Genomic DNA, 19,796 nt, shown 5'->3' with positions numbered 1-19,796 from the left:
GAGGCACGAGCCAGGCTCCTGGCTGGAGAACTGGGTGTTTCAACAGCAAGCAGGAACATTCTCAAGAGAATAGCTGTAAAGTGATAAAAGGAATCTGATAAAAATAAGAGACTGGGGTTAAAGAACTAAAACATCTAAAGATGTAGTTTTTTAAGCCAGGCATCTTTCTATTTTGCATTATAAGCCTCAGGCTAAGAGCACTGGAGCCACAGTCTAAAAACTAGAGTCAGAATAAGGAGTAGACTTTGGCTTCTTGCTGAGTGGAAATCTAGGGGCAAGAGAAAAAACTTCCAGCACAAACATACAGACAAGTGTGGAGCCTAGCTCCTAAGTGAATTTTATTCGCTTTCTGGACTCATGAAGAAGAAACACCTCCCTTAAGAATTCAAAAAAGGAGGAGGAACAGCTTCGTGTCTGAAATACATAAATTTTGCATGGGCTCCTACCTGTGAGAAAGTAAGTTGCTAAGGATAATGGACCGCTCCGTGATCTGGGGCACCTTAGGCAAAGTCACAAAATGTCTACTAAAACTACACCTCCACAGAAGGAATGAGAAAGGGAGTAAGAAGAAAAACTTTAGAAGCTGCTTCCTCATTCTCAGAGGAAAACTGTCCTTTACTTTAATTTGAAGCAACGCAGAGCAATGTTCTCATTTATCACAAGACCATCTAGGAAAGTGGGAGGCCAAAGGGCCTCCCACTTTTAAATGCAACAACTTGCCTGTGGTCCCTTGGGGTGGACTCCAGCACTACAGTGCTAACTGACACTAGGAACCGGGAAGAGTGGGTGTGGAGGAGGGTGGAGGAGGGGGCAGCCCGGGGCTGGGGTGGGCCCGGTGGCCGAGCATCTGCCTAACACAGAAAGCCCCGAGTTCCGATCTCCAGTACTGCCAAAGTAACACATCGCAAAACCTCCAAGCCACACACACAACAAGACCAGGAAGCTCAAATGACAAAACAGACATTGCAAAATTATTATTTAGTTAAGGCAATTTAAATGTGAACTCTTACACAAAAATCTTTACATACCATTTTTGAAGTACATTACTGTAATCTTCTGGATCAACTAAAAGAGCTGGTGTCTCCCTAAAATCTGTACAGCAGAAACCTGCTTTCAGCAGGTAAGCCTATTTACAAGTAAGACCCTCTTACTCTTGTAACACTGTCCTGTTTTGTTTTAAGAGACTATACAACTCCTCCCCCTGCAGACCAGTCCGTGTCTATCATCCTAGACACAGGCCCGCGCCACAAAGAACTATTTACACGGCACTGTCATCTCTCCAATACACACCTGCCCTCCACCACCTGTGAAGGGCCCGAGGTGGCTCATGAGACTCACAGTGACAACCGCAGGCACTTCCTAAGTTCTCCGTACAAATGTTAAACGAAAGCCACAACTATTTACATTTTAAACATTCACGTGTCATCTATCTTCCAAATTAAAAACATCAATTGCTATCAGACTTACTGTGGGTTTCACAATATACTGCTTCTTAACTTTTTAATGTAAACACATGTTCTTGATTTATAAAAATTCAGAGTAAGATTACAAACTTAAGTCTTTCTGGGATAAAAAGACGGGCTTGAAATTACTTCATTCTTTTCCTCTGTTTCAAAAGTGCATCTCGAAGCGCCAGCTGGAAGAAGAAAACAAACATATTTCTCTGGTCTGTAAGGAAGGATCTTGGTGCTATGGGCTGATAGGCTGTCTAAATCAAACAGGAAAGTAGATCTTTTACAAGTATTTTTTCTTTTTTAAGATCACATACATTCCACTAGCAGAGGTATATACAGACCACGTCAAGATTTTTTTCAGTAACTCCTCCCAAACCAAAATATTAAAAATATTCAAGGGCTGGGGATATGGCCTAGTGGCAAGAGTGCCTGCCTCGGATACACGAGGCCCTAGGTTCGATTCCCCAGCACCACATATACAGAAAATGGCCAGAAGCGGCGCTGTGGCTCAAGTGGCAGAGTGCTAGCCTTGAGCGGGAAGAAGCCAGGGACAGTGCTCAGGCCCTGAGTCCAAGGCCTAGGACTGGCAAAAAATATATATATATATTCAAGAATAAACTCAAATTTTCAAAAGATAGGTTAGTCCTGGGGCTTGAACTCTGACAGGGCTTCGACCCTGTCCCTGAGCTCTTTGCTCAAGGCCAGCTCTCTACCACTTGAGCCACAGCACCACTTCCCGTTTTCTGCTGGTTAACTGGAATTTTATAAAAGCCTCACAGACTTTCCTGCCTGGGCTGACCTCATTGAACCTTGATCCTCAGATCTCAGCCTCCCCAGCAGCTAGGATGACAGGCATGAGCCACAGACACTCAGCCTGACCTGTAGATTTTAAAGATGTGAATTTTAGTCTATTAATTCCCACACACTAGTTTCTTTGTCCTGAAAACGTTAAAAAATCTTTAGTGTTTCAAGTTTAACAACACAGTATCCATAACTTTTACTTAAATTTTTTTCGCATGGGGTCCTGGCGGCTCATATCTGCTACTCTACTCAGAGGAAATGGCAACTGAGAAGATTACGGTTCAAGACTAGCTTGGAAAAAATACATGAGAACCCATCTTAACAGAAGAAGCTGGGTATGGTTTGTGTACCTGTCATTCTAGCTACAGTAGAAATATAAATAGGAAGATCTCACTCCAGGTTGGCCTGGGCAAAAGGGAGACCCTATCTCAGAAATAAACAGAGTCAAAAGGGCCGGAAGCACAGCTCAAAACAGCACTTGGGCTGGGAATATGGCCTAGTGGCAAGGGTGCTTGCCTCCTACACATGAAGCTCTCGGTTCGATTCCCCAGCACCACATATATGGAAAATGGCCAGAAGGGGCGCTGTGGCTCAGGTGGCAGAGTGCTAGCCTTGAGCGGGAAGAAGCCAGGGACAGTGCTCAGGCCCTGAGTCCAAGGCCCAGGACTGGCCAAAAACAAACAAACAAACAACAACAAAAAAAAAAAAAACAGAGCACTTGCCTAATAAGTGAGAAGCCCTGAGGTCAAACTGTAGCATCACAATAAAGAAATAGAGAAAACAATAAAAAGAATTTTAAATCTCTTTTGGAGGCTGGGCACGACAGTGGTCTAATATGATGTCAGCACTTGGGCGGCTAGCAGGAGGGTCAGAAGTTGGAGGCGGGCCTGAATGACACCATAGGACTCTGTGTCAAAGTGCCATCACCACCACCCCACCCCACCCAAGCCGACAAGCAAAACGAAGCCCTCAAGACAGACACAGGAAGGTTTTGCAAAAGGACACGTACAGAAAGGACAAGAGAACTGCGTTTCATAAAGTAGGTATCAAAGCTAGGTCTAATTTTTTAACATCGGTCAATCCCCGTATGTTCACGGACCACAAGTTTAGCACGAAGGAGCCTCCCAGGGATCAAGCTTGCTTGCCTCTGGTCACAGGAGCGATGGCCACCTCTATCGACTCCCACCTCTGCTGGGTACAGGCTGCGTGCTTCCTACCCCCAGCTCTCGTGTGTGAGAGTGCAAGGCCCCACGGGGCTCAGAGGACACGGCGGCGTCCAAGGTCAAGCGCTCTTATAGCTCCTGCTACCTACATTTCAGGCTGAACTCACCTGCTTTTCTCGGAAGGAACGCTTGTGTTTTGATCGAACATTCTGGCTGTATCTCATCATCATGAAGTTCTTCTGTTTTTTCTTCTCTTTATTTGTGGAGCTGGGAAAAGGATTTATTTTGGTTTTCTTCCTCACAAATTCCTTCCGGTCTGTCTTTCCAGCCTATCAGCACAGAAAGATGGACATTTGTTAACACACTTGAGAAGTTCACTAATCGGTGCAGACGTACACTCCTGTGCTAGGCCGTCAGTGGGTGCTAGGTACAGTCCTTGCTCCCTGGACTCAGCGGACAAATGGCCGCAATGACTGCGACCGAGTGCGGGGAGTTCATAATCTAGACCACTGGGATCGGAGGGGCTCTCTGGAGCCAAGTAAGCAGTTTCGTTTCACATTGTGGGGCAAAGGAAGGAAGGGTGGTGTTCCAGGAAGGCGGCACAGTGGGTGAAAAATGGAGGAGAAAGAACTGGGGTGTGTACAATTACGTAGACAGGTTTCAGAATCTATAAACGGACTGCAGAAGGTGAAGGGAAGCCGTGGAATGGTGCGTAAGGAAAGGTGTAGGAAGCAATGCAGTCAGGATGCAGACACGAACAGCCACAGCGTCAGAGGCCAACTCTGATTGTAAACATTTCTATTACTTTAATACATGTACCAAGCCTCCTGATGGGGCGAGTATGTCCTGTTCCTTTTCTGGGCGCTGTATCTTGCTTTGTGGGTGCATGGCTACATGTAGCTGTGAAAATTCGCCCAATACAACATCAAACACATGTGTATTCACTTCCACTTTTACAGCTCTACAGCTATGGGTACACACTTGTATGTTTTCTGTGTAAGGATTGAGGAAGCGCGACCCCACTTACCATGGCAGTTGCTAGTCTCGTCTCCTTATGAGACTTTGGCTTTTTATGAAGGCGCTCAATGTCCCGAAGAGACAGCAGTTCACCTCTGTGAGGGGGGAAAAGGAATTAATTATGTGGCGTGGAGGAACTCCTGTCCCCGCGGGTGCCTCGTTAGCGGGTGCGCTGCCTGGAGGCCCACTGGATGCGCGTTACCTGGACTCCTCGTCACTGTCCACATCGATGTACTTCCTCTTCTGCGCTTTCCCGGGGGCGGCATCCAGCTCCTTCCTCATCTGCGCCATCAGGATCTTTTGGAAGTCTTCCTGGGTTAAGACCCGACTCGTGCTGATGGCTGCGGCTTTGGCCTTGCGCTCCTCCACAGGCATGCTGTTCAGCTTCTTGGTCTTCATGAAACACAAGTCACAGAGCCCTGGCTCAAGTGAGAGTTCTGAGCTCCAGCAACCCAACCTCCCCAAGGGCCCCGGCAAAAGTCCCGCCTCGGTCAACGCGTGAGTGACCTCACGACTTACGATTTCTTGCTGCTCTTCATCAGAAGAGTGGTGGACATCAACCCATTCGCCATCAGCACCATCCTCCTCCTCCTCCTCCTCCTCCTCCTCACTGAGGCTGGCACTCTCCCATCCATCTGCGTGAAGAAGGGGCTCAGTCACGCAGCCGCTCTCTGCTGAACACTCACACAAGTGACAACTCCGAGTCCACTGACCAACAACCGAGCAATGCTGCTAAATAAGCCACACCATTTCAGTTTAAATTTAAGGAGAACTAAGCAAGCATTGACAAATATTGACTGTCAGTCAAAACCTTACAGTCATTTGTCCTGATACTCAAAAAAGGAACAGACTCCCAAAGCTAAGTGACGCTGAACCAATGGTACCCACCAAAATTGCACTTGTGTACTGAACTTGTACTGTAGCAAGTATCTGATTAACATCCAAATATATTTAGATTTAGGTGAGAAAGGAGTTTCAGTTATTCAGAGAACTGAGTGTAAGATTCTGGGTGTCAAAGAGCCTTGTAGACACCTCAATAAAGTGGCTCCCCATGACCCATAAGGCAGTGCAATAGCAGCTGTTTGCTCTTTGGTCTATTTACAACTACGCCTGACAGGGTGTCTAGGTTTGCCATGTAACAGTGAGATAAAGTGAGCCTTCAGGGTCCGAAGGTGCAGTACAGAAGGAAAGGAACAGAAATGGAAAGGAAAAAGAACAGGAGAGAGAGGAAAGCAAAGGAAAATGAACCTTCATCATTGTCAGCATTCTCTTCTTTGTCAACTTCTAGGACCTCAGCTCCTGGAATGTAATCTTTAGCATCTAATTCTCCATATTCCTGTATTCTTGCTTCTGCAGAGGCTTCTGTAGGTTTACCCTAAAGGAAGAAGGAGGGCAAACCATGTAATCATTGGTAGTACTGTCCAGAATTTTGAATTCTGGGAGGATAGTCATTAAAAAAAAAAAAAAAAAAAAGGATGGGCTGGGGATATAGCCTAGTGGCAAGAGTGCCTGCCTTGGATACACGAGGCCCTAGGTTCGATTCCCCAGCACCACATATACAGAAAACGGCCAGAAGCGGCGCTGTGGCTCAAGTGGCAGAGTGCTAGCCTTGAGCGGGAAGAAGCCAGGGACAGTGCTCAGGCCCTGAGTCCAAGGCCCAGGACTGGCCAAAAAAAAAAAATGGAAGCAATCAAATTATAAGAAGCCTGCTTATGTCTCTGGCCAAACTAAATCCATCTAGAATGCTGTCCACTGATTTCCTCATTCTTTTCTCATCAAAATTCAGACATTTGTAGTTATGGAATGAAGTATCACCTCTGTTGCATACAACTACCCTCCTCGTTTGATAGAGATGGAAGCTGGCTTGGGACGTGGTCAATGCAGGCCTCAGAGCTTCCGGTCTGCTAGCAGCATCAAAAGCTTTTGAGGTACATGTAAGGGTCACAGCTTCACGCTTGCTAGGCAGGTGCTCTGCTGCCGAGCCACACCTCCGGCCTCTTTTGCTTTAGTTTGGCAGTCTCATGTGTTTGCCTATGCAGGCCTTGATCGTGATCATTCTCACGTAGCTTGATGACAGGTGCATGCCACCTTGTGCCACACTGAAAAGGGGTCGTGCTAACATTTTGTGTGCTGGCTGGCCTCAAAGTGCAATCCTCCAGATCTCTGTTTTTAGGAGGGCTGGGATTACATGCTTGAGCCATGGCACCTAGCTGGGACTGTATCCTTTAGGCCAAAAGAAGGATGTCTCACCTACCCGAAATTTCTTCTGCAACATCTGAGGATTCAGTGTCCGGAAGAGCTGAATCAAAGTTCTAGCAGACATCATTACATCTATAAAATAACACTTTTGGTGAGAAATTATGGAGCAAAAAGACCATAGTGAGGTAAAAATGAGTCACAAGGAAATCCTTGGCCTACTGAAAGTAACATACAACTTACTCTTATCTTTGTGTGTCTTATATTGAACCAGGTCTTGAAGAAGGTCTTCAGTCATGGCTAGAGGACATCGAGCTGTTATCTCTTTTATAGCATTGATTCTAGAAAAGGAAAACTGAATTAAAAAAAATAACAAGAGAGCAATTCTATGTGGTTTAACCTAAGAAAATGAAAGCGAAGGGAATACAAGTTGGGTTTTAAAATGACAGCATGGTGAAGAATGTGAGAGTGGTAGCCTAAAACTTTTAGTCAGGCAGTGACTGCCATTACCTTTTCTCACAGAGGAAGGTACACTGTGAAATGGCAAGGCAGCATCTGCTGCTAGCCCGAAGGAGGGAAGGACTAGGTCAGGTAAGAAGGATTATAGGTCTTCATGCTTTTCCAAGGATCATAAAATGTAATTGGTTAACGTGTCACTTTCTCCTAAGGACAGTTTAGATGATCCTTGAATCGGGCTGACTCTATTCTGCAGTCTTGCGGCTTTTACTCAGGGCCTCAGCGCTATCCTTGACCGTTTTTGCTCAAAGCTAGCGTTCTGCCACTTGAGCCACAGCTCCACTTCTGGCTTTTTGGGTAGCTAACTGGAGATAAAAGAGTCTCATGGCTTGTTTGTCCAAGCTGGCTTTGAACAGAATCCTCAGCCTCCTGAATAGCTAGAAGTACAAGTGTGAGGTACCGGTGCCCAGCAGTACTTACACTGTAAGTGGTTTTAAATTAATCAGAAAGGCCACTGAACTGCCCTCAAGTCACAGTGATTCACTATTAAATCATTTGTGACACGTAAGATATATTCATAGTGAGAGGAGAGAAAAATAGATTGTCCAACAATTCTTCATATAGAGTAAAATTGTAAAAAGACAAATAGCTGATTAGTAGGAAAAGTGTCCTTCTCTGGTTCTTTCCTAAAATTCTGACCAGTATAATAAAAGCAGGTGTCAGTGGCTTATGCCTGTAATCCTAGCTACTCAGATGTGGGAGACTTAAGGATTGAAGACAACCCAAGCAGAAAAGTTTACTAGATGTCATCTCCAAAATAATCAGAAAATACAAAGTGACATACAACTAAAACCCCTTAATGCAACTACTTAAAGATAATAAGAATGAGAAAATAAACAAAATCAGAAAAGACTGGTTTGGAGGCATGGCTCAAGTGATAGAGCACCAGCAGAGCAAGTGCAAGTCCTGAGTTCAAACCACGGTGCATGTGTGTTACATGTTTACTACGCCCACCATGTTGTTCTACATACCCCACAGTCATGACTTCCCCTGAGTTCTTGTCAGTGACGAAGTTGTTAGCCACAGTCATGAGCAACGACTGAATGATCTGCATGAGAGCGAGAGGAGAAGTGAGTGCAAGTGGCGTGCCTGGGCCCAAAGACGAGGCTGGAGAAACAGCACCTGCCTTCAGTTCCAGAGCTGGAAGCAATCAAACCCAAGGGCATCACAGATGGAAAAGTTTCCTTGGGGTTCAGTCTCCAGGGTCACACTCAGGATAAATCCTACTCTCCTATATTCCAATGCTCTTACTCAACAGAAGGAATGATAGCTTTGAAAAATAATTACTGTAAACACACACACACACACACACAGTTTTTGAACTGTATTTGAACACAGGGCCTCATACTTGCCCTATCTCTTGAGCCACGCTACCCCACCCCAACCCCCATTTTGGATAGGATCTCTTGCCTTTTGTCCAGGCTGGCCTTGAACTTTGATCTCCTTAATCTTTGTCTCTCAAGTAATTGTGATAAGGCATGAACCACTCCTGCCTTAATAATATTCGTGACCTCTTCTGGTCCTAACATTGTCACTGCACAAGTCAGAATTTTCAAAAGAAATTTAACTTTCCATGAACTGTGCAAACGAGCTTTTTCAATTTTTGTCAATCATGGGGCTTGAACTCAGGGCCTGGGTGCTGTCCCTGAGCTCTACCACACAGTGCCACTTCCAATTTTCTGGTGGTTCATTGGAGATCAGGGTCTCAGGGACTTTTCTGACCGGTTGGGCTTTGAACTGCACTCCTCAGCTCTCAGCCTCCTGAGTAGCTAGGATGACAAGTGTGAGCCACCGGCACCCGGCACAACCCAACTTCTTAACAACAGGAAATCTAAAGTAGACAGATCTTGGCTCAGGCATGTACTCAGTTGAGAAACAGGACTCTACCTTAAAAATACCTAGTGAAAAACAACACAGCTGGAGGCATAGCTCAGAAGTCCTTCACCAGTCTGACAAGTTCAATGGCCTCAGTTCAAACCCCAATACTACTGGGGAAGGGGGAGCGGGAGGGGTGGCATGGCGCTGGCTGTGTGGACTAGGTCCCCAAGTCAGGTTAGCAGTTCTCACCTCTGGGGGAACAAGCTGGTGAGTGGCTTGGGCCGCAAACAGAGGATCTTTGTTACTTCTGAAAACGTAAAAGAGAAGAAGGGGTGCTGTAATGGCTGTCTCTCAGGACCCAACCCATTGCTACTGCGGCTTCCTCTGCCTGGCTGCATGGCTCCCTTGAGCCTCCTCAAGCCCCTACCTTAGCAATGTCCATTCCTCACCACACACTCTTTTTTTTTTAAATATATATTATTTTTTTATTAATTGAACATAAATTTTTTTACAAGGTGTTGTGCAAAGAGGGTGAAGTTACATAGTAGGGCAGTGTGTACATTTCTTGACACCACACACTCTTAATACAGAGAACGAGCACATCAAAGAGCACATCTACAAGGGTAAGGGCTCTGTGTTAAAGTCACTGTGCAGTTCCTAGTCTGGTGCAGTGCGCCAGAGAAGTCACTCAGTGGTGAATCAACGAATAAGTGCAAATCAAGATTTACACGTATTCTCTATTCAAAGGGGCAGCAGAGTTACTATTTAGCACAAGAGAGTAGCCTTTAGTGAGTAGCTTGCTCTTCTTTTTTTCTTTCTATACTCCAAAGCATTCATGTGAGGAAGTATGGAAAATACTTAGTCCAGTGCTTGGTTCATGTCCATTGCTTTCCTAACCTGGGTAGAGTCTAAAGGCAAAGAGCATCTTTTTTCCTGCTCTGATGTTTTTAATTGGCTTTGCTACACATGTAAGGGCAATGAGAACAATTATGATCAAGTTATGATAAAAAGTGAAACTTCTATCATTTTCCTGTCAGGCCTAGGGCTTGAACTCAGGGCTTAGGCACTGTCCCTCAACTTCTTCTGCTCAAAATTAATGCTCTAGCATGTGAGCCACAGTGTCACTTCTGGTTTTCTGGTAGTTAACTGGAAGTTAAGAGTTTCATGGACTTTCCAGACTGGTTTTCAACAGCAACTCTCAGATTTCAGCCTCCTGAGTAGCTAGGATTACAGGCACAAACCACGGGTGTCCTGTTATACTTCTATAATTTTTTGTTTTGTTTTGTTTTTGCCAGTCCTGGGGTTTGAACTCAGGGCCTGAGCTTCTTTTTGCCCAAGGCTAGCACTCTACCACCTGAACCACAGCGCCACTTCCAGCTTTTTCTATATATGTAGTACTGAGGAATCAAACCCAGGGCTTCATGTATATGAGACAAGTACTTTACCACTAGGCCATATTCCCAGCCCCACTTCTATAATTTTTTATATTACACAAGTAGAGACATCCACTTTTCATTGCTACTACTTTGAAAACCAATAGTTTCTTACAGTTAATGAGCAGAACAACGAATCCACTACCAATTCTAGAAAGAATGCTACAGGAATGCTGAACTCCTAACTCGTTAGTGAGTCCAAAGTAACAGACTAGATGGTATTCTAATGTGAGGGCCACTAAAAGAACAGGCAAGTGGGTACCTTACCTCTCTGGTGGGGCTGCAGGAACCTTTGCACAAAGAGATAGAAGTTGAAGAGAAAAAGCTGTGGGCAAAAAAATACACAAACTTCATTATTTATGAAACGGAGACATGGCTTCACGTTTCCATAATGGAACTCTATCACCAAGATCAACTAATTGGGAATTATTTCTCACTTTTCTTCAGTTTCTGTAAGTAGTCATGTAAAAAGATGACTCAATTTGTTTTCTTAACCAAGAGCAGGAACTCTCTCAACTGATCCTATACTGTTCTTTTTCCATCTAAAGGAAGAAAAAAGTAAATAAAGGGGCTGCGGATATGGCCTAGTGGCAAGAGCGCTTGTCTCTTATACATGAAGCCATGGGTTGGATTCCCCAGCACCACATATACAGAAAATGGCCAGAAGTGGCACTGTGACCCAAGTGGCAGAGTGCTAGCCTTGAGCAAAAAGAAGCCAGGCACAGTGCTCAGGCCCTGAGTCCAAGCCCCAAGACTGGCAAAAAAAAAAAAGAAAAGAAAAAAGTAAATCAACAAAGAATAAAGGCAGAGTTAACCAAAACAACACTCTTCAACACCTGTCATTTCTGCTAGTTTAGAGATGGAAGCAAGAGTTAAATGTCAGACTACTAGTCAGTTAAGGGCTGGAGCAGACCCTATTTCAAAACCACAGGGCTGGAGAGAGCCTCTAGCAGGAATGAGGCCCTCAGTTCAATCCCTATTACTTTTGGAAAAGGAACAAGAAAAAAAAATCAACTCTGAATAGCACTAACATAATCTGACCACCAAAACACTGCCAGTCTTGATTGTATTGTCTACTAGTCCAGCTACCTTGTAGGAATTGCTCTCCATATTTTAAAGAGAAAATACTCACTTTGGAGCCTACTTACGTAAGGGTCACAAGAGTCCAGTTATAAAGGAAATGGAAACGATTAGTTTCAAGAAATGAAACCTTGGTTATGCTTTATCAATGTTCTTCATATGGAAATAAATTTATTTTTTCCACTTCAGCCACAAAACAAAACCCGGTTGGGTCATTAGATACTTCTTCTAATGGTTCGATATAAAGATGGATATCCAGCTGTTAAAACTCCAATATTATTTCCTTCAAACTACGCTTAAACCACCAATCACTTTTGCTTTCCCATCAAGTTCAAATTCAGTTCTGCACTGAAATAACTGCATACATTGACCTGGTGACCCTTATGGAACTACAGCCATAGAGAAAAGGCAGTGAAGAGGTAGGTTTTTCTTAGGAAATAACCATGTTCCTGTGTGTGCTTTCACTTTAAACTGGGATGTGTGTATTTACTAGCCGACTTTCTTACTTTTCAGAGGAAGGGAGGTGGGTGAGGAAGCAAGGTGAGTGACAGGAAAGGGACAGGGAATGCCAGGAGGGAACCCAGGCCTTGGGCATGGTAAGCAGCTGCCCCAGAGTCTGACTCCCAGCCCCCTTCCTTTTGTTATTTTAAAAAGCTTAAGGGAAGCCACATGTTTGCCAATGCTCCAAGCAGAACTAGCCTGTCTAGCTGTTTCTTTTTGGCCTGTAGCTTTCTGCCATCCCTTTTTCCCATAATGGCAGTGAGTGTAAAAGCAGTGTGGGGCCCATGTGCACACCTCACACGCACACACGCACCACAAAGGAGCTCTAGCAATTAATTTAAGAGGAGAGAAAGGAAGGATTCAGCTCTGAAAACCTAATTTCCTGCCAGAGACATCTGAAAGTCAGGAAGGCTTTGGAGGGTTAAGTAATGGGCAATGCAGTACAAGTCAGTGAAAACTGGATGGGCCAGGAAAACGGATATGGGAATAAATACAGAAAACATAAAACAGTAATCTGTAAACTGACTATCCGCAGATGGGAAGGCTGTGTTGTTCTGCGGACTGTACAGGGATGGGCAGTGTAGGGGCTGTGCCACCTAACACGAAGGGCTCCCCTTTCACCAAGCCCACACCGACTTCGAACCCCCACAAGGGGAGCAAAGCATCCAAACCTTGTGAATCCCCACCAATCTGGAGATGAGGTTCATGAGCATCATCTTCACTTCCAACCTCTCCTTACAGCTCTCTAGCTGCTTCAGGAGTTTTTCCGCAAAATCTGGAGAAGACAAGATCACAGAAGTGCTCGGTGAGTCCATGTCCATACAGCACGGCCCAGGCAGGGGGTGGGTGACGAACTAAACCCAAGTGATCCACCAGCACCGGTGCCCAGTCACTAAACACACCTCAAGGCGTGTCAAGGTTTTCAGCATCACCACCGAGACTGACAACAGATGCTCGGTGGTCCTGCTTCTGCAATGTGCTTTGAAGACCAGCAGCAGCCTGTTCACCCAGACCTTCACAGACACGTAGCCTCTCAGGCCACCCAAGCCTACTGAGTCAGACTGGGCACTTGACCCAGGTCCCCAGGTGTTTGGTGGGCACATACACATTTGAGAAACACCAAGAGCAGGTTAGCAAATGTATAGACAATGCTTAAATCTCAATGTTTACCCACAACCCCACACCAACCCAATCACAATCCTGGGGTTCAGTTCAGATTTATACATCCTCTAGCTAATTCAAATGGGCAGCCTTGTTTGAAAACTCGGGTTTCCCAAACTTCTGGATTCCACAAACTAGTGAAAGAAAAGACTAACAAGAGACTACCAATTGGCAGTGAAGTATAATGTCTTACTACTTTTGTGTTGAAAATAACACAAATCAGAGACCTGTTCATCCTTATGTTGATATAGACTGGAAATCATTCCTTGACAACATTAATTTTCTACGTCATAACCCAGTGGTAACAGCTAAGCATTTGTTGATTCCTATTAAGTGCTGAGGATCTTATTAAGTGCCCTGACAACCCTGGCAGCGGAACTAAACAGGCACAGGTTCTACCACAAGGAACTTGGATAGTCACAATTCTCTCTACCTTGAGGATCATGAATCAAGTGAATAGCTGAAAAGTTAAACACCTCTGGCTTCTTCTTTTTCTTTTGTTTCTGAAAGAAAGAATAAGAAAACGCTTTCCAACCCAAATGACGGTGATGCTATAGAACGCAATGCATTAACAAAGGCTGCAAGTGAGTCTATTAGGCTACTTAAAAGAAAAACAGGGCTGAGGGCATAGCTCAAGTGATAGTGGGCTAGTTATCTAGCAAGTACAAGGCCTTCAATCCAATCCCAGCACTACCATTCAAAACAAAACAAACCAAACACCAACCAAAAATAATTTCTTAAAATGAAAAAAAAAGGACTAGGGTATATATAGTGGTAGAATATATGCTTATTATGCAGAAGGTCCTGAGTTCAATCCCCAGCACCAAAAAGAGAAAATAAGAAAAATATCCTAGATCTAAAAATAATCTAAATTGGAAAAACTTAAGATGGTTTTTATCTTTTAAGATTAAAACCTCAGAGCTGGCCGGGTGGCATAACACCTGAAATCCCAGCATTTGGGAGGATACAGTAGAAAAACTGCAAGTTTGAGGCCAACCTACAATGTAGGAAGACCCTGTCTAAATAAATTTTTTTTTAAAAAAAACCAAACAAAAAACCTTGGGAATGTTCTAGCCATCGGTACTTTTGAGACTTACAAGAATTTGTAACCACAAACATTAAAAAAACACACGGGGGGGGGGGAGGGCTGGGAATGGGGCCTAGTGGCAAGAGTGCTTGCCTCATATACATGAAGCCCTGGGTTCGATTCCTCAGTACCACATATATAGAAAACCGCCAGAAGTGGCTCTGTGACTCAAGTGGCAGAGTGCTAGCCTTGAGCAAAAGGAAGCCAAGGACAGTGCTCAGGCCTGAGTCCAAGCCCCAGGACTGGCAAACAAACAAACAAAACACATGGGGACAAATGAGTGCTTTTTGGAGTAATTGTAATAAAATATCACATGTACTTCATTCTATAAATTTTGTTTTTGTTTGTCAGTCCTGGGGATTGAACTCGGGGCCTGCTGTCCCTGGCTTCTTTTTGCTCAAGGCTAGCACTCTACCACTTGAGCCACCGCGCCACATCCAGCTTTTTCTGTTTACATGGTGCCTAAGAATAGAACCAAGGGCTTCACGCATGCTAAGCAAGCACTCTACCACTAAGCCATGTTCCCAGCCCACATACTTCAGCCTTCAAATAGGACAGGTCTAACAAAGACACCATAAAAGAAACTACTATGATCAGAACAAGTAAAAGTATACTTAATCAAATTTATTTTTTTTAAGTCACAAGTTTTGCCAGGGTAAGTTTATTTATTCATTTAAAATTAGTGCTTAGACATGTCTCATGGCTCGATAACAACCTTTGAGACATCATTCAAAGTCTAAAAGCCAGAGCTCGGAAGTGGAGGTGCGGCTCAAGTGGCAGAGCAACTGCTGTGAATGAAAAGGCTAAGGGAGAACTCACAGCTCTGAGTTCAAGCCCTAGTACTAGCACTGAAAAAAGTGAGGAAGGGGAGAGCTGGGTCGCCCACGCAGTAAGTACCTACCTTCCTACGCAGAAAGCAAGAAACCGAGTTCAAACCTTAATACTGCTCCTCTGCCCCTTCAAAAGCTGGAGCTTTTCATACACTATGAGTCCCCTGTCCTTTCTCCAGTCTCACCTTAAGCACCTTCATCGCCTTCTCCAGCTTCTTCTTGTTTTTGGCGCTCTTCTTCCCGGTGGCATACTGAACCAGCAGGTCTCTTGCTGTGGGTCCTTCATCCTAAAGAAGAAAAGGACTTCAGAAAACTGGAAACAAGGAAAATCTGCACGGAAACAATGCATGGTGTCCTCATCTATCAACAGGGGAATACTTCAAAAACTACATTTGTTCTAAAGTATGTAGTGGTTTTTGTAAAGATCTAAATGCGTGAGTACATCTACATATACTGACACTAAGAAAGCAAGCAGTAGCACACATCACTCATACAATCTGGTTATTATTTTTGCCAGTCCTAGGGCTTAAACTCAGACCTGGGTACTGTCCCTGAGCTCCTTCTGCTCAAGGCTAGCACTCTGTCTTGAGCCACAGCGCCACTTCCAGCTTTTTCTGTGACTCATTGGAGATACGAATCTCACGGACTTGCCTGCCTGGGCTGGCTTCTAACAGCCATCCTCAGATCTCAGCCTCCTGAGCAGCTAGGATTATAGGTGTGAGCCATGGGCACCAGCTTCATATATACAGTTTTTAAATGAACTGTAAGTGTAAGAATTTATGGACATATGTGCATATAAAATGTATAGGAAACAATATAGGGCGAAAAAAGTCACAGTATGTGGAATTTTTCGCATCAATATACATTGCTCACTTAACACAATAAAGATGTTATCTGTCTGGATCTAGCTAGTAAAATGATAACACAACAAGGTAAGTTTATACCTATAAAAAAATCTTTCTTCTAATATTTCTAAAAAGTGTGACCATATCTTTTTTGCCAGACTTGGGGCTGGAGCCAGGGCCTAGGCACTGTCCCTGGCTTCTTTTTGCCCAAGGCTAGCACTCTACCACTTGAGCCAGAGCCCCACTTCCGGCTTTTTCTGTTTATGTGGTGCTGAGGAATTGAATGCAGGGCTTCATGCACGCTGGGCAAGCACTCTACCATTAAGCCACATTCCTAGCCCCCTGATCATATCTTAAATCTTGGATTTGTCAATTTAAAGCTACCATTATTTCATTTTCTTTCCACACTGTGAGCTTATTTCTATGACACAATACCACCTTAATAATATGGTGGTAGCAATAATTCTAAATTTACATAAAGCCAGTTAAACTGAAGGGATTATGAATCCAAAACTGAAGCAGAACTCAATAAAAAAATGAGACAAATAAGTTTTTTTTTTACTTGAAAAGCTAAAGATTTCACAACATAAACTCAGCACAATAGGAAAACCTGAAGAACTGGCAAATGTCAAAAGATCCCTGTGTGATTAAACCAACCTCAGATTCTGAGTCGCTGTCCTGTTTCTCATCTTCATCTTTCCCAAGGAAGAATGTCAAAGCAGCCACTAATATCTAAAGATAACCGGAAAGTCTACTTAACTCAGCTTCTATCAAAAAACAAATGTGTTTTATCTCTTTTCTGTTTTTTTGGGTCAGGTGTGGAGCTTGAACATAGGCCCTGAGGCTCTTTTGCTCAAGACTAGCATGCTCTACCACTTTTCCCAGCTTCACTTCGGTGTTTTTTGTTTTTTTCCTTGGGGGGAGGGGTACCTGGGGAAGAAGATATGTTAATTGGAGATAAGAGTCTCACAGGGACCTTCCTGCTTGGGCTGGCTTCAAACTGGGATCCTCAGATCTCAGCCTCCTGAGTAGCTAGGAGGACAGGCGTGACAGGCGTGAGCCACCAGTGACAGGCAGGACAAATACTTTTTTTGGTAGCTTATGCATATATTCGCTAGAAACTGAAGAAATTCAAGGGTGTTATGGTTTCTGCTCCTTCTTCTTAATTTAGATAAGCATTTTATGGTGTCATCTGTCCTTTAAATCTTCACGGTTAGATAGTATAGCTTAGTCAAGCACATGTTTAACTTACACAAGTCCCGTGCTCAAGTTCCAACATTACGAGAATTGTTTTTTTTTTTTTGCCAGTCCTGGGGCTTTAACTTAGGGCTTAGGTGCCATTCCTGAGCTTATTTTGCTCAAGGCTAGCACTCTACACCACTAAGCCACATTCCTAGAACCCCCAAAAGATTTTTAAATACATAAAATTTGCCAGGTTCTGTAATCATCCTTAAGGTCGACTGTCAACTTCCACATTTCCCAAAGTCAGACATTGGAATCCTTCAAATACAAAGATCAAACACAGTCCATATAGCCGTTTACCTGTGCCCACGCCCAACAGAAGCGTGAAGAATCACAGGCAAAACATCAGCAGCTATCACCCACACAGCGTTTAGGGGCTCATAATAATTCTGACTTCTCAAGAATACTGACGACGCAGGCAAGCACAGTAGAAAGGAAGCAAGCAAGCATCAGTGAGCACTCTGCATGCCCATGCCACTTCTTCCTCCACACCCTCGCCTCCCAGCCCCAGCAACTGACCAGCCAGTGCTTCCACGCACCTTACACGTGGGCTCACCTTGGTGATCTTTGAGAAACAGGCAGTTGTGATAACATTCACGGTTTTGGCATCATTCCTGGAGGGAAACAATGAGCGTTCTGAAGTCAGTTTTCACTCTTTCATACTGCCAGCCAAGCCGCAGACAATGACACAAAGTAACACAAGAAATATTGACATTAACATCGTAGATGGCTAAATCGTGGCAAGCACTCTTGCCATTAGGCCATGTTCCCAACCCCATGCTAAATCAATGAACCACAAGTGGAGCATTTAATTAGACTTTAGCCCACTCACATCAAATGTACAGCCATTAAGATGAAGAATTTAACGATTTAAAAGAATACCTTCTCCCACTCAAGGTACATGGGAAAAAATTTAACACAATAGAAGGAAGACAACTTTGCAAAATTCAGCCTCTAAACTGGTTCAAAGCATAGTTACTGTATGTTAACTAAAAGATCAGGAAGGAGGTGGGCACTGTGGCTCACACCTGCGATCCTAGCAAGGGGGCGGCTGAGAGCAGGAAAACGGTGGTTCCAGTTCAACAGAGGCAGAACATCCAACAAGACTCCATCTCAACGGAAGAAGTGGAGCCAGCTGCCACGCCCGGCATCCCACATGCAATGGGAAGGGAATATTAGGATTTCAAAATAACCAGCATAAAAAAGCGCTGGACGCGTGGCTCAGCGGTAATGTGCCTGCCTAAGGTTAAGGCATGAATTCAAACCCAGTACTGGAAAAAAACAAAACAGGAAGAAACACCATAAAGTGTTTTTTAAAAGATAATTACCTCTAAGTGGAGATTATATGCAATTGAAAAAAAAGGTTTTCTAGGACAGTGAAGAGATCAACGTAAACTACACATATGCACAAAAGCAGCATAATGAAATGCATCAAATACTACATGCAAAGGGGGGGGAGGGCCACAGGGCTTTCACCGAGGGAGGGAATCGCTCAAAGTACACAACATGTACTCTGTGTGATAACCTGCAGATTATCATAACGAACCCCCTCTACTACTAACACATGCTACTAAAGCTTTTCTGTCTCTACTTATTCTGCAACAGTAAAGACTGCTCACAGTAAGAAAAGTTAGTAAGAACAGCAAAAGACCTGGGGCAGAGCACTGTACCAATGAGAAACACCACATGCTATTTTATACAAGCAGCATGAATTGACTTCAAACTCTCCCAAGTGGCAGGCCAAGGAATACAAGGTTAGGTTAGGAGTTAGACAAATCTGGGTTTGAATTTCAGCTCTGCCTACTAATAGCTAAACTCTTATTCTATTCACTTCCCTTCTGTTTTGCTACTTATAAAATGGAATGATTCGAGACAGTTGTTCTCAACTTGCTCTGAAGGCCGACAAGGTACTACGAAGTATACATCAAAGGTACTAGGACGCGAGGTACTGAGCATCTCAGTACTTGCTCAGGAAATGCAAGTCAATGTTATTAGTTTTCTGTAGTTTTAGTTCTAATTTAATCTATGACAGAGGTATAATGAAGAGTGCAAGATTAATTAAAAAAAAAAAAAAAAGAGCCGGGGCTGGGAATGTAGCCTAGTGGTAGACTGCTCACCTAGCATGCAGGAAGCCCTGGAAGCCCTGGGTTCAATTCCTCAGCACCACATATACAGAGAAAGCTGGAAGTGTCACTGTGGCTCAAGTGGTAGAATGCTAACCTCGAGCAAAAAAAAAAAAAAAGCCAGGGACAGTGCTCAGGCCCTGAGTTCAAGCCCCAGAGCTGGGCAAAAAAAGAGGGAGAGAGAGAGAGAGATCCATTTCTCAAGAGGAAAATGGATGTATCTATTACCAGATGTTTCTTCTGTAAAGTTCGATCATCACATCCAAAGACATCTTGGCTGCAGTGGCATTGCTGTCTCTTAGCATGGTGTACATGAAATTCTGTAACACCTGAACAACAGGAGAAAGAGAAGACTTGATATAATACAGTATCTTGCTGTGCAATGCAGCAAACAGGAAAAACAGAAAGCACTTACTATATTCACTTTATTGTTTTTGTGTTTTGCATTTATGTTCTTGATGTCAGTCACAATATGTGTGTATAAAGTCTGAGAAAAAGAAACAGAACATACACATCAACTCTAATCTGA

At 43.9% G+C, this 19,796-nt stretch overlaps 1 pseudogene; it reads right to left on the bottom strand.

Annotated features, from left to right (window-relative positions):
* Positions 1-1,396: 1,396 nt before the first annotated feature.
* On the bottom strand, positions 1,397-19,778 carry LOC125345438 (annotated as a pseudogene).
* Between the last annotated feature and the right edge of the window lie 18 nt (positions 19,779-19,796).

This window comes from Perognathus longimembris, unplaced genomic scaffold (assembly GCF_023159225.1).
Source record: "Perognathus longimembris pacificus isolate PPM17 unplaced genomic scaffold, ASM2315922v1 HiC_scaffold_5663, whole genome shotgun sequence".
NCBI classification, from domain to species: Eukaryota; Metazoa; Chordata; class Mammalia; order Rodentia; family Heteromyidae; genus Perognathus; species Perognathus longimembris.
The sequence above is the reverse complement of the archived record's forward strand: the minus strand, read 5'-3'. Positions and strand labels throughout refer to the sequence as shown.